The following is a 13,170-nucleotide window of genomic DNA, read 5'->3' on the forward strand; positions in this document are numbered from 1 at the left end:
GGGAAACATTGGGAAACACTGATGGCAGGCAAAGGAATGTCAAGTTAAAATTTGGGTTTCCTCCCAAATTTATGGTCGGGGTTACCACAGTGAAAGCTTCGGGGGAGAATTTTTAAATTTCATTCTTAATTATTTCAGTGTAATATGCCTGTGTCATGCATTCCCAAATTTTTTAAAATTTGAATTTGCCCAAATTCAAAAGTAAGTTTTGACATTAATATGAAAAAGCATAATTTTTGAAGTAATTTGTTCCATTCAATATTTGTTTCCATACACTGTTATTTTCTTGATTGATGGAAATTACACAAGTAAATCCTATGGGGATTTGTGAAACATAAAATGGCAAATTCAAGGACAGTACTTGTTTACTTTGCAATATAAAATTGTGGTTCTTTTTCCAAATTTTAATTAACTGTAACAAATTTTTCCCTTTCCATAGCCCACTGACTTCTTCTTATGATTGATCAACAACATTTTATACCAATATAGAGCAGGGCACCTGCTGGGGTTAGCTCTTCCTCAGTATGACACTAATGCTTGAGCCATAAAGTACTGTACCTCGGGGGCTCCCGAATTTTAACTTAAGACATTATTTACTGCTCACTGTTTGCCAATTTTTTTTGGTTTTTTTTTGAACACATATTTTATTGACAGTATGTCAAAGGGTTTGGGGACAAAAGTTCCAAAAACTTTGATAGTCCTCTCCCATAACATTTTGTTACCATATATACTTGCCAATAAGTCGGTTTTTTGGAGTTAATCTCTGGTCAAAAACTCTTTGTCCGACTTATAGGTGAGTTAAAAAAAGAATGCATGGTTTTATATGAGGTCAGCCCTTTTGATATACAAGCTTATTAAATACAACTGACTTTAGGCGGACTGACTTATAGGCGAGTATATACGGTAAAATACATTGACTGTTTTTAAGGAATTAAAATCATCTCTGCCAATAAATTTTTAAAGATAACCAATTTTTCCCCCCGTCACAAATAAATGTTCATACAAAAATGTCCATTCACCCCTTTTAGAAAAATTGCTAAAATCTCTAATGCTTCGTTTTAACCTTTCACTTCAGAAAATTCTCATTTCACACCTTTCTCCAAGATAAATGGCTCAGAGAGTTCCCCCTATTCATCTCCATTTTGTTTGTGGTAAACGTGGGTCAAGTTTCTGATTTTACATCTTTATATAAAGATAAGAAAAGGGAAAATTTCACATTACATGTATACTGAAGTTAAATAAGCTTAGGAACATTTATAATCTAATGAAATGACCATGGTCATCAATAAAAGCTCCCTTTTTTATTACTATTAATACTAACCACAAAAATTAAAATGAAGTAGAGAAACAAAAAGAAAACTAATTTTAAAAGTTATCATCGGGATGTATAAATTTTAAGCCTCCACACTGTCTTTAAAACCATGAGGAGTTGATTTAAATTTTTTTTTACAAAATTTTAAAAAATTTTGCAAAAAAAACGCTATTTCAAACCCATTGGGTTTTCAAATGGGTTAAAAAATTTTTTTTATGCTGGACAAAATGAAAATTCAAACCTTACTGCACATCTACATGACCCCAAACCATCCCCCAAAAAGATGATAAGGCTACTGTGTAAAATGTAGGAGGAGTTCAGGGAAGAAGGGGCTTTTTGCAAAAAAAACGTATTTTTTGACCCCCATTTGCCCCCTTTGGGACAACATTAAAATTCAAAACCTTCTGCACATTACATGAACCCCCAACCATCCCAACAGATGATAAGGCTACGTACTGTGTAAAATGTAGGAGGATTTAAAAGGAAAAAAAGTTACAACAGGCGAACATGAATAACAACAATTCCCAAACTTTCTTTGAAATGGGGTATAAATAGGGAAACTATCACCGAGGCATCTAAACATAAACAGTAAATTTTCTTTTTCCCTTTTTTTTTTATAAATTAATTTAGAAACAAACCATATATCTTGTACACCCTAATATAGTAATTCATAGTTTTATTAAAATAAACTTTGTATTATTTTACATGTAAAATTTTATGATTATCCAATGCTAAAATTTTCTTAAATAGGCCACTGTAAAATTTTTTATCGCATTTCCCCCTCAAAATAACAAACCATTAAGCCCCACCCACTCAAAAATTATGGACAAGGTTATAGTTTTTGAAGACATAAGGACAAACAATAAAAACAAACTTACAGACACACAGACAGACAGATGGAGAGGGTAAAACTATATACCCCCAAATCTTTGATTATGGGGGCATAAGATATTTAGCCATAAAAGTCCAGGGACCTATGAATAGCAATAATTCTTGTTATATATTACAAGTTCCCCAGAAGAAAACAGTAGGGTTATTTTAACTTTATCCCAGAAAGAATATAGATTTAAATCATTCATAATTTAAATTTTTTTCCCTTTTTTTTAATATGGATTTTGAAAATGCTCCAGTTCTGTATCATCATTTTACATTATAAAATAATATTACAAATGTCCCACTAATAAGACTTTTTTATAAACCTAAGATAATAAGTCTGGAGTCTATGTTTTTTTTTACAGTGCTATAAAATGGCACAGATTGCCTTCACAGAGATAGGAGATGAATTCTAATCAATAATTGAATAAATCTGAAAGACCCTCTTAGCTACAAATGCAAAAGATACTATATATGATGGCTTGTCCAATTTTATTTTTCATAACTGTATATATATATATATATATATGATTGCTTTGAATTTACAAATGAAAAACTTAGGAATTTAAATGAAATATTTTAAAATTACCCTTCCTATAAATTCCATTATATGAAATTTTTTCATTTAATTTTTTAATTTTTTTTTATTGACCTAATTAAATTTAAAGGCCCCCAAATAATTTAAAAATTTTTTTGGGATATCCTTTAATAATATAAATCTTCTGTGTCATGTAACTTATATAATATAATACACTCTTCCAAATATTTAGAAAGGCCTAAAAGGAAAAGTCAACATCTTATAAAATAAGCAATTCTGTCTCCATTTAAATTCTTTGTAATGGACACGGGGAAAAAGTTTAGTAATTGCTTTAATCTGTGTAAAGTATCCAAAAATCGCTTTTTAAAACATGTATACAAAATACCTTATTCAGGACTCTTAACAGTTACCCTTACTTTGCCTGATTTTGAAACAATACAGTATAAAAAACCATTTTAACCCAATTTTATATCTAGAGTTGACTTTTCACCCTTGTGAATTTGGTGAGTTTGCTATATTGTATCTTTACTATAAAAGTGATTTATAAAAATGTCACTAGCTTTTGTCTGGCTTCTATTTCATTAATAAATAAGAGGCCCAAGGGCCTTGAATTGCTCTTCTCATAAATTGTACAACCTATCACTTCTATTTTAAACCTCTAACCCTAATTTCTAAGAGCCAAGTTGCATCAACTGACAAAGTTTGATGATTCTTAGCCAATTATAACTGAAGATATTTTAATAAAGCTATAAAAAAAACATAAGTAGGTCACAAAGACCTACTTTAAGATTGAAGTTTTCTAGGACTCAAGATGCATTAGTAGACAAAGATTGAAGATTCTGCCATTAAGTATGTGAGATAGTCAAAAGTAAGTCACTTTGACCTCTTTTTTTTCTCATTCTTGGAAAAAACCCAAAAAGCATCAACTGACAAAGTTTGATTATTCCAAGCCAATAAGTACTGGAGATACTTAATTATAGCCATAAAATGTTAAAAGAGGTCACTGTGCCTAATTTTTTTTAGGCATTTTCAAAGCCCAAAAAACATCAACTGACAAAGTTTGATGATTCTCAGCCAATATGTATCCAGATATCAAAAGTAGGTCACCATGACCTCTTTTTGGTCATACTCTCCAAAACCCAAGATGCATCAACCCACAAAGTTTGATGATTCTAAGCTTATAAATACCTAAGATACTTAAAAAAAGCTATAAAATGTCAAAAATAGGTCACCATGACCTACTTTTTGGTCGTCACTCTCCGAAAACCCAAGATGCATCAACTCACAAAGTTTGATATTTAAGCTTATTAATACCTAAGATGCTTAAATAAAGCTATAAAATGTCAAAATAGGTCACCATGACCTACTTTTTGGTGTCACTCTCCAAAACCCAAGATGTAACCTAAAGTTTATGATTTTAAGCTTATAAATACCCAAATCTTAAAAAAAGCTATAAAATGTCAAAATTAGGTTACCGTGACCTACTTTTTTGGGGTTTACTTTGAAAACCCAAAAAGCATCAACTACAAAGTTTGATGATTCTTAGCCAATAAATCCAAGAAATAAATAAAGCCATAAAATGTCAAAAGTAGGTCACCGTGACCACATTTTAGTAACATTTTTCAAAGTCCCCAAAATGCATCTGCTGACCAAGTTTGATGATCGTAGGTCTGAAGGTAATCAAAATATGCCTTTTAAACAATATGAAAACTATGCCTGCAAAATTCAAAGAGTAGGTCACAGTGACCTCTTTTTATAAATTGTTTTAAGGTCCCAAGATGCAGCAATTTCAAGATTTGATGATTTAAACCCCCTCAGTGTCTGCAATAATGGGATTAAATGTTTTAAAAAGGATAAGTCATAAAGTTCAAAAAGTGGTCAAGGTACTTCTTTTTGTTGACGTTGTTCAAGGACCCAAAAATGCAACTAACAAAGTTTGATGATCATAGACCTTAAAGTGTCCAAAATATGCCTTCAAATCAAATTTTAAAAAAAGCCCGCAAAATTGAAAAAGTAGGTCACTGTGACCTACTTTTGATTTAACATGATGTGAAGTCTTAAATCATAAATAAAAATTTGTGATCCTAGTCCTTATAGTAAGCAAAATATAAACGTTTTTATCAATTGTAAATTTAGGTCAACTTTGAAGTGACCTTGAGATTACCTTTTCCCCTGGGTATCCTTGAACAATTTTTAATCTTCAACCTATTCTAATCCTTGTATGGTTTTGGGGAAAATCTGCCTGGTGGTTCTGGAGAAGAAGATTTTTTAGCAACCAGTACTTTTGGGTTTTTTTTTCCATTATTCCCCTTGTTTAAAGGGGGCCCAAACCCCTTTTTTTAGTATAAATGGTAGCCCTTGGGCCAACGATACCCTGTAACAAATTTGACACTGATTGGCCAAGGGTTTTTGAGTTTGGCCAATTTTTAAAAAAGTTAACGCACACTGCACGACGCACAAATTACAAATGGCCATAGCATTAGCTCTTTGACCTTTTGGGTCAGAAGAGCTAAAAACTTGTTTTTAGATTTTTTTTCTGTTAATTTATACACTATCTAACAGAAGGGAAAATTTATGACTATCTTTTTTACTTCCTGGAAAAAAATAAAGATGTATTGCTATAACTTACCTCATCCTTGGTGGCCAGTTATTCTGTAAAAAAAAAATAAATCTGATAAGTTTTCTTTATCATAAACTAAAATCATCATAACTTTACAATTAATTACAATCAACCTTACAATTAATTTATTTATCTTTCCAATTCTATTTCATTTTATTAAAAATTATCTGAAAGAAACTTATAACAATTTTTTAAAAATTTGAAAATGCATTGCATTTTGTGAATGCAGGCAAATTTAACAACCAGATACACTGCCAGTTCTTTTATTTTGGGTCTAGCTCAGTATTGTGAATTACTAGAAATAAGATCTGGATTTGGAATAAACGCTGACCATTCCTATGCTTATGGTCAGGAACTGCCTCCGTCATCCCTTGGATAACAATATATTCATTATACAAGCAATTTTTTGGGCCCCCAAAGGTCTCACAAAGTCAACCCTGGAAGCCAGGAAATCCAATTTCTTGTCACTTGTTCCACACTATGGGGCTAATTTCATGAAATGATCACTTAAGACGGGCTTCAGTTTTTGTTGTTAATTTAAATTCTGGAATAAATTTCACCTAGTTTCTCTTGGACACGAGTTTGTTTAGACAACACTCAGATGGCACGAGGGAAAAAAAACCCTTTTACATGATAATTGCTCATTTTTTTGGGAATCCATCATTTGCTCAATATTGCCAACAGCAGGAAAACTTGTCTGTTCATGTTTTTAATTCTCAATTTGAATTCTTCAACAAGTTTTTCACCCTCCTTTGCAATTTTGGAGATTATAAACACATCGTATGGATTTTTTTATGTCAGCTTCACAAAAAAAATCAGGTTATAATTCTAAAGCCAAGGTTTTCTTAATAATTTCACTTGTCAAAGTAACATATGCGAGTCAGAACAATACATTTATTTACAGTATCTGTAAAGACATCAGCCACATTTCATTTTCAATCGCTTTGATGTGACAAAAATAAACCCAACAGAAGGAAAAAGGAAAATAAACCTTAATATTTTAATGCAACCTTAGACTAAGCCTATTCAGCAATATAACTATTAATTTTAAAATTTTCCCGAAAATTACACATAAGCCTATAGCAAAGGAATCTAGCAATAAAAATAAAATAAAGAAAAAGAAAAAAGGCATTTCATTTTTCTTTGTCATTTAATTCCTATTTATTTAAATACATTCATAGCATTTAAAATTTATTAAACTAAAAATATCAATATTTTTTTTTCTGTTTCATAAAAATTGAACAACAAGGAATCAACACAAGATATTTTAAAAATTTTAAATTTTTTGTGAAATTTATAAGGAATTTGCCTCACCCATCTCACAAATAAACAAGAGGCCCATGGGCCACATCGCTCACCTGAGAAGCTTTGACCATTCTGTTCTTTACCAGATTTCCCCCCTTTTAATACATATTTTCCCTACCCTCCCCACTGATCATAATTTAGACAATTTGAAATCTACACCCCCCAGAAGCTTTCACATAAGTTTCACTTTTCTGGGCCCCTTTTTGAGAAAAAGATTTTTAAAGATTTTTCCTATATATTTCTATGTAAAAATTTATTTCCCCCTTGTGGCCCCGCCCAACCCCTGGGGGTCATGATTTGAACAATTTAGAATCTACACTACCCCCGGAGGGTGTTCCACAAAGTTTTAGCTTTTTTTGGCCCAGTGGTTTTTGAGAAGAAGATTTTCAAAGATTTTTCCTATATATTTCTATGTAAAAATTTGATTCCCCATTGTGGCCCCGCCCAACCCCTGGGGGCCATGATTTGAACAATTTAGAATTACCTACCCCAGGAGGATATTCCACATAAGTTTCAGCTTTTTTGGCCCCGTGGTTCTTGAGAAAAAAGATTTTAAAGATTTTTCCAAAATATTTCTATGTTAAACTTTATTCCCCCTTGTGGCCCCGCCCAACCCCTGGGGGTAGATTTGAACAATTTAAATAATCCCCAGGGTGCTTCCACATAAGTTTCAGCTTTTCTGGTCCAGTGGTTCTTGAGAAGAAGATTTAAAGATTTTTCCTATAATTTCTATAAAAATTTATTCCCCATTGTGGCCCCCCCCAAACCCCCGGGGGTCATGATTTGAACAATTTAGAATCTACACTACCCCCGATCTTTCCCCATAAGTTTCAGCTTTTCTGGCCCAGTGGTTCTTGAGAAGAATATTATCAAAGATTTTTTCCCATATATTTCTATGTAAAACTTTGATTCCCCATTGTGGCCCCGCCCAACCCCTGGGGGCTATTTAACAATTTAGAATCTACACTACCCCAGGATGCTTCCACATAAGTTTCAGCTTTTTCTGGCCCAGTGGTTCTTGAGGAGAAGATTTTTAAAAATTTTTCTTATATATTTCTATATAACACTTTGATTCCCCATTGTGGCCCCGCCCCAACCCCGGGGGTCTGTTTGAAAAATTTAATAAACCTACCCCCGGATGCTTCCACATAAGTTTCAGCTTTTCTGGTCTAGTGGTTCTTGAGAAGAAGATTTTTTAATACCCAACCCTTTTTTATCTTTTTTATTTTCCCATTGTGAGGGGACTTCCCTTTATTTTAACAATTTAAATTCCCCTTCACCCCAAGGGTCTTTTTACCCAGTTTGGTCAAAATTGGTGCAGTGGTTCTTGAGAAGAAGTAAAAAATGAAAAGTTTACAGACAGAGGCGGGCAGAGGAGGGCGCGGGCAAAATTGATCAGAAAAAACTACTTGAGCCTTCGGCTCAGGTGAGCTAAAAAAATATTCAAAATTTCATAACAAGGGGGAAAAAAAAAAAAATTATGACCATTTCTTATCATTTAAAAAAATTTTATATCCCGGTACACTGCTTGTGTCAATTATATAAACTTAGTCAAAACTTTTTATCTCAACATAATGAGACCAATAATAAATCCTTGACAAATCCAGTTTTCCCCAAATAATTTTTTTTAATTTAAAAATTGGGTTGGGGTTTGGGGCTTCCAATTCACTTTACATTTTCCCTGGTAATCTACATATTGAAATATAAGTGTTACAGATACTGAAATTTAACTTTACTTTTCTTGTTTATATATAATTACACAAGTTATTCTTTTGAAGGTTTGTAAAAAATTATTTCACATACCATTGGAAAACTTGAAAACTCAAATGTGTCAGTTATTAATAAAAAATCTTTAAAACTTTATGGGGTCCCAAAATAGAAAGGGATTCAAAATGGGTACAACATTTGAAGAAAAAAAAGGGTTTGGGCTGGCGAAACATTTATATGTTGTTTGAGATATCAGTAGAATATTAAGTTCAACTGTATTTAAATAGAATTCAAGAAAAATAAAAATTTTGAGAGATTATATCTTATCTACAGGGCCAAAGGATATATTTAGTTTACTGAAACATCAAAACAATGAAACACAGCAGGTTACAAAATTGAAAAACAACTTTGTTTTTGGGCAAGAACAGAAAGCTCTGCGACATTGCAAATGTTTCGATATTTTTGTCATATCCAATAAGTGTCAGGGCAGTCGTGAAATCTACTGAGACCTTCCTTGATTAACCCCCGGAGTGTCCTTAAAATTAAACTGTCTGTCGTGTTATATCCCGGAAGAATTGTTTTTTCATGTTTTTTTATCAATCATACCCTAGTTAATCCATTTATGTATACCAACATGCAAAAGAAATGTGACATCTTATTTTTAGAGAAAAAAAAAAAACATTGGGTATAATTTTGAATTGTAAAGTTTTACTGTCGATATTCAATTAAGATTCTCTTTTGTTTCCTGACCCAAGACCTAAACCAATTAAATGGAAACATTAAATCGCATGTCTTTCATTTCAAAGCTCAAGGAAAACTCAGATCATCTCACTTTTTCTGCCAAAAATGTCTTTTGTCCTTGACAGCTTGACCCCTAGAATAAATAGGAATCTTTCTGAATTTGATGTGAAATTTAATTTGCAAAAGCTTTCATCCTGCAGCTAGTGTACTTTTTCATTACATATATGAAATTTGTGACCTTGGTCTTTGACCTTTTGACCTTAACATAAACATGGAGTTTTCCTTATTAACAGAATTTATGGTTTTTTTTAAAAAGCTTGATATTTAGCAATACTATCTGGAAATGAACGTGTTCCAGACAGACCCATTTTTAGTGCCCCAAAAAGTAGAGGGCACTATCAATTTGAAACATGACAGACCTAGTCTCCTTATGAACATCTTTTTCAGTTATTTTTACCCTAAATGAATAGATTTGAAGCCTGTCATATTTGACATATCTATTATATATGCCAGAAGCCTAATTGGTAATGGTAATCCTCTTATCCAATAGATTGCTTTTTGCCCAAACCAGATTGTTGATGGTATACATATGGTAATACACGTGTAAGATGAATTGTTTATCTATATATGAGACTCTTTATGACAATTTATTCCACAGGCATTTTTTCTCAAGCTTAATGAATTCAGAATCATAATGCTCAAATCTTAATTTATCATTTAATAAATAAGGACATACTAGATGCCTTCTCCAGGAAACATGATCAATGTCAGATTGTCACTGTATATAAGGGTCTCCAAAGCAGCTCAGCAGCTCAGACCAGTCAATGGTCAGTGTATAAAGGTACCGACTTCTGTACAGATAAGAAGACTGTCATAGAAACATGTGTCCAATAAAAAGCTAAAACTTAGGACAACATGTATCATCAGTTATTAGAGACAGCACGTCATTAAATTTAACCTTTGTTATAACTGTAATTTCCTATATTTTTCAGAAGAATGACAGAAACACAGGATGAAAACCCTGGAACTAATATCACCATGGCGATGACCCTGACCAACAGCAGTACCCTTGTTCGTCTGACCAGAGCACAGTCCCACCTCAGACCAGCTCCGATTTAGACACCATTGACATCCTCAATAACTTCGGACTTCCAACAGTGTGTTTGTTTGGAATTGTGGGAGAATGTCTTAAACCTTACTATTTTAACTCGACGAAAACTTCGGCGCTCATTACGGACGGTAGAACAAGCCGCTAACTTGTGCCTGATAGCTCTAGCTCTCTCCCGATTTCTTGTTCTGTTTGTTTGCGTTCCCGACGACGTTTCTACCCAGTGATTACTACACAGAGAAGGGCTTTATTCTGTATTACGGGCAGTACTCTCCTGCCATCATCAATGTCTTCATCCTCACCAGCACATGGCTTACTGTTACTATGGCAACAGAACGATACATTGCGATTTGTCACCCACTGAACCAAACCTTATTGATGACCTTAAGAAAGACAAAGTTAATTATAATTATTGTATATATTTTATCTGCGCTATTTAATGTCCCAGTGCTTTGGAGAAATAAGTTGTGGAGACTGTGATTAGTAACAACACAGTTGTCTACTCCTGAAAATCATACCATTAGGACATCACACAATGAAGGATACCATATACCGGGTGGTGTGGGCTATTCTCGGAAACTTTATACCTCTCATTCTATTGGTCGGCTTCAACATCTGTATCTGTCGCAAGATACACCAGTCGTACTTATATCGCAAGAAATTTCACTACGATCAGGCTTCTTCTCAAGATACCAATGTGACGCTAACAACGACTCTTATTGTCATTGTGGTAATGTTTCTAATCCTGGTGGCACCCTCTGAAATCGTCCTCCATATTGCAAGCATGCTTCACACGGAGAATTACAGGTCCATCGAAGCCGTCATGAACTTCATGCAGTCAGTGAATTTTTCAGTGAATTTTATTTTATACTGTATAATTAGTTCGTATTTTCGTAAGACCCTAGACATATCGTGTGTTGTTATTGGCGGAACCACAGAAGAGATTCCTATAGACTCAGCATGAAAGAAAGCAAGGTTCCACTACAAAATGTTAATGATGGATTGTAAAAAAAAAAAACTGTGATTAATTTTAACCCGAAATCCATCAGTTTAAGGGACTTCAGAGCTCAATATCTTGGACAATTTTAGTTCCGATTGGACAGCTCTCAAGTTCTTCATACTTTCAATCAAATACTTCATATTGTTGTAACTTACTGGGCTGAAACCAGGAACAAACTAATGTAACCAAACTTTTTATAATTAAAGACTTTGTAAATTACAGTTCACTCTACAATTAAAATCTTAAATCCTTTAGACTTTTTTTTTTAATAAAAATATACTCTTAAGGTATAAATAAAATAGTTTCATTTCTATTTTCTAAGTGTTTATACAAAATAAGTGATTAACAAACAATTTCTATTAAAGACAGCTTAATGACACCTTGGTCAAGATGTACTCATAATCCCCTCTCTTTAATATCATTAATGGTCAGAAAGGCACTGGAATTTATAACTGCTTATCTTGACTTACAAGATTATTAAATTTTTATAAATAAATTGTAACTGTCTAAATATATAAGCAGTAACCATCCACAGAAAGCAATACAGTAAAACTTGGTTATAACAAAGTTGGGGCCTATGAAATTACTTTGCTATATCCGTAATTTGTTATATCCATCTAAGAAATCTTTAAATTTATTTAAAGAATGACTAATTCTTGGCCAAATTATTCTACATAACCTGGTTTAGGTTAGTTTACGCTTTATAATCCGCGAAGCAGATTATAAAAAAGCATAAATTGACCCAAATCAGATTATGCTTGAATAATTTGGCCAAGAATTAGACTCATTCCTTATAATTTCATTTTAAATTAATTAAACAATTGTTAAATTGGGTTGCTTTTTGTGAGTTCAAATTTGCCGCTCAGTAATACAGCCATAGTAACAGAAGTGATTGGAAGCAAGGGGAGGTAATAACTAATACGTAGACCTAGCAGCCATGATGTTTGTCTCTAAGTAAGACAAGGTAAATGTAAGCCAGATTCAGCATCATCCAGGGAAGCAAGTCAAGTAGTAAGCATAATTAGATGTATCATCCAAGCAAGTTTGGTCAACAAAGGGCTTATAATTACTTAAGAATGAACCTGTTCTAAAAAATTTTCCCAGGTCACTCATCCAAAAATGTAAGTCAGATCCAGCATCTGAAGCAAGCCTGGTAGTGTGCATCCTTAGATGAAACATCCATGCAACTTTGGTCAACAGAGGATTTATAATTACTGAAGAATGAACCTGTTCTAAAAACTTTATCCTCGTCACTCGTACAGAAAAATATAGCTCGATCAGATCCAGCATCCGAAGCAAGCCTGGTAGTGTGCATCCTTAGATGTGTCATCCTTGCAAGTTTGGTCATCATATGGCTCATAGTTACTTGGAAATGAGATTTGCAACACAAAAACTTTTACTTGCTCAACAAATTAAACCAAGTCATTCTTCAGCTTAAATTCAGCATTTGAAACCTTGACATTTGGTCTCAGACCAGTACAGCTAAAACAAATTTATTTCATTTTCTATCCATTTAATAAGAAAGTGCTGTGGATGCTTCTAGAGGCATAGATGGAGATAAAACTATAGAAATTAATTGCTTTAGCCTCATGTATGGCAATGTACACTATACTGATGAATTTAAAAGCTTAGGTAAATTAAACCAACACATAGAAAACTCAAGTGAGAAAAATATGGAGATAATGAACAGCATTCAAGATCAAAAGTCCATAAAACAATACAAAATAGGGGCAGAGCAAACACAGACATCCAAAACATCAGAGGTGGGATCCAGTACCACGGAGGAGTGAGCATCCCCTGCCGACCAGTCCTACCCCCGTGTGTTCCTTGTCATGATTGGGAATTAACGAAAAAGTGAAGCTTTAAATCACAGCAAATATGGTTAAATACCAACATCTTCACAAAATAATTTACAAAGAGTAAACATTTTTAATAAATATGTACTGTGTGAAAGTCAGTCAATATA

At 33.1% G+C, this 13,170-nt stretch overlaps 1 pseudogene; it reads left to right on the forward strand.

Annotated features, from left to right (window-relative positions):
• The first annotated feature begins 10,092 nt into the window (after positions 1-10,092).
• LOC134278935 (FMRFamide receptor-like) lies at positions 10,093-11,253 on the forward strand (annotated as a pseudogene).
• The last annotated feature ends 1,917 nt before the right edge of the window (positions 11,254-13,170 follow it).

The sequence above is a fragment of the Saccostrea cucullata genome, unplaced genomic scaffold (genome assembly GCF_032062105.1).
Source record: "Saccostrea cucullata isolate Sc308-1 unplaced genomic scaffold, CSIRO_AGI_Scuc_v1 ctg6181, whole genome shotgun sequence".
NCBI classification, from domain to species: Eukaryota; Metazoa; Mollusca; class Bivalvia; order Ostreida; family Ostreidae; genus Saccostrea; species Saccostrea cuccullata.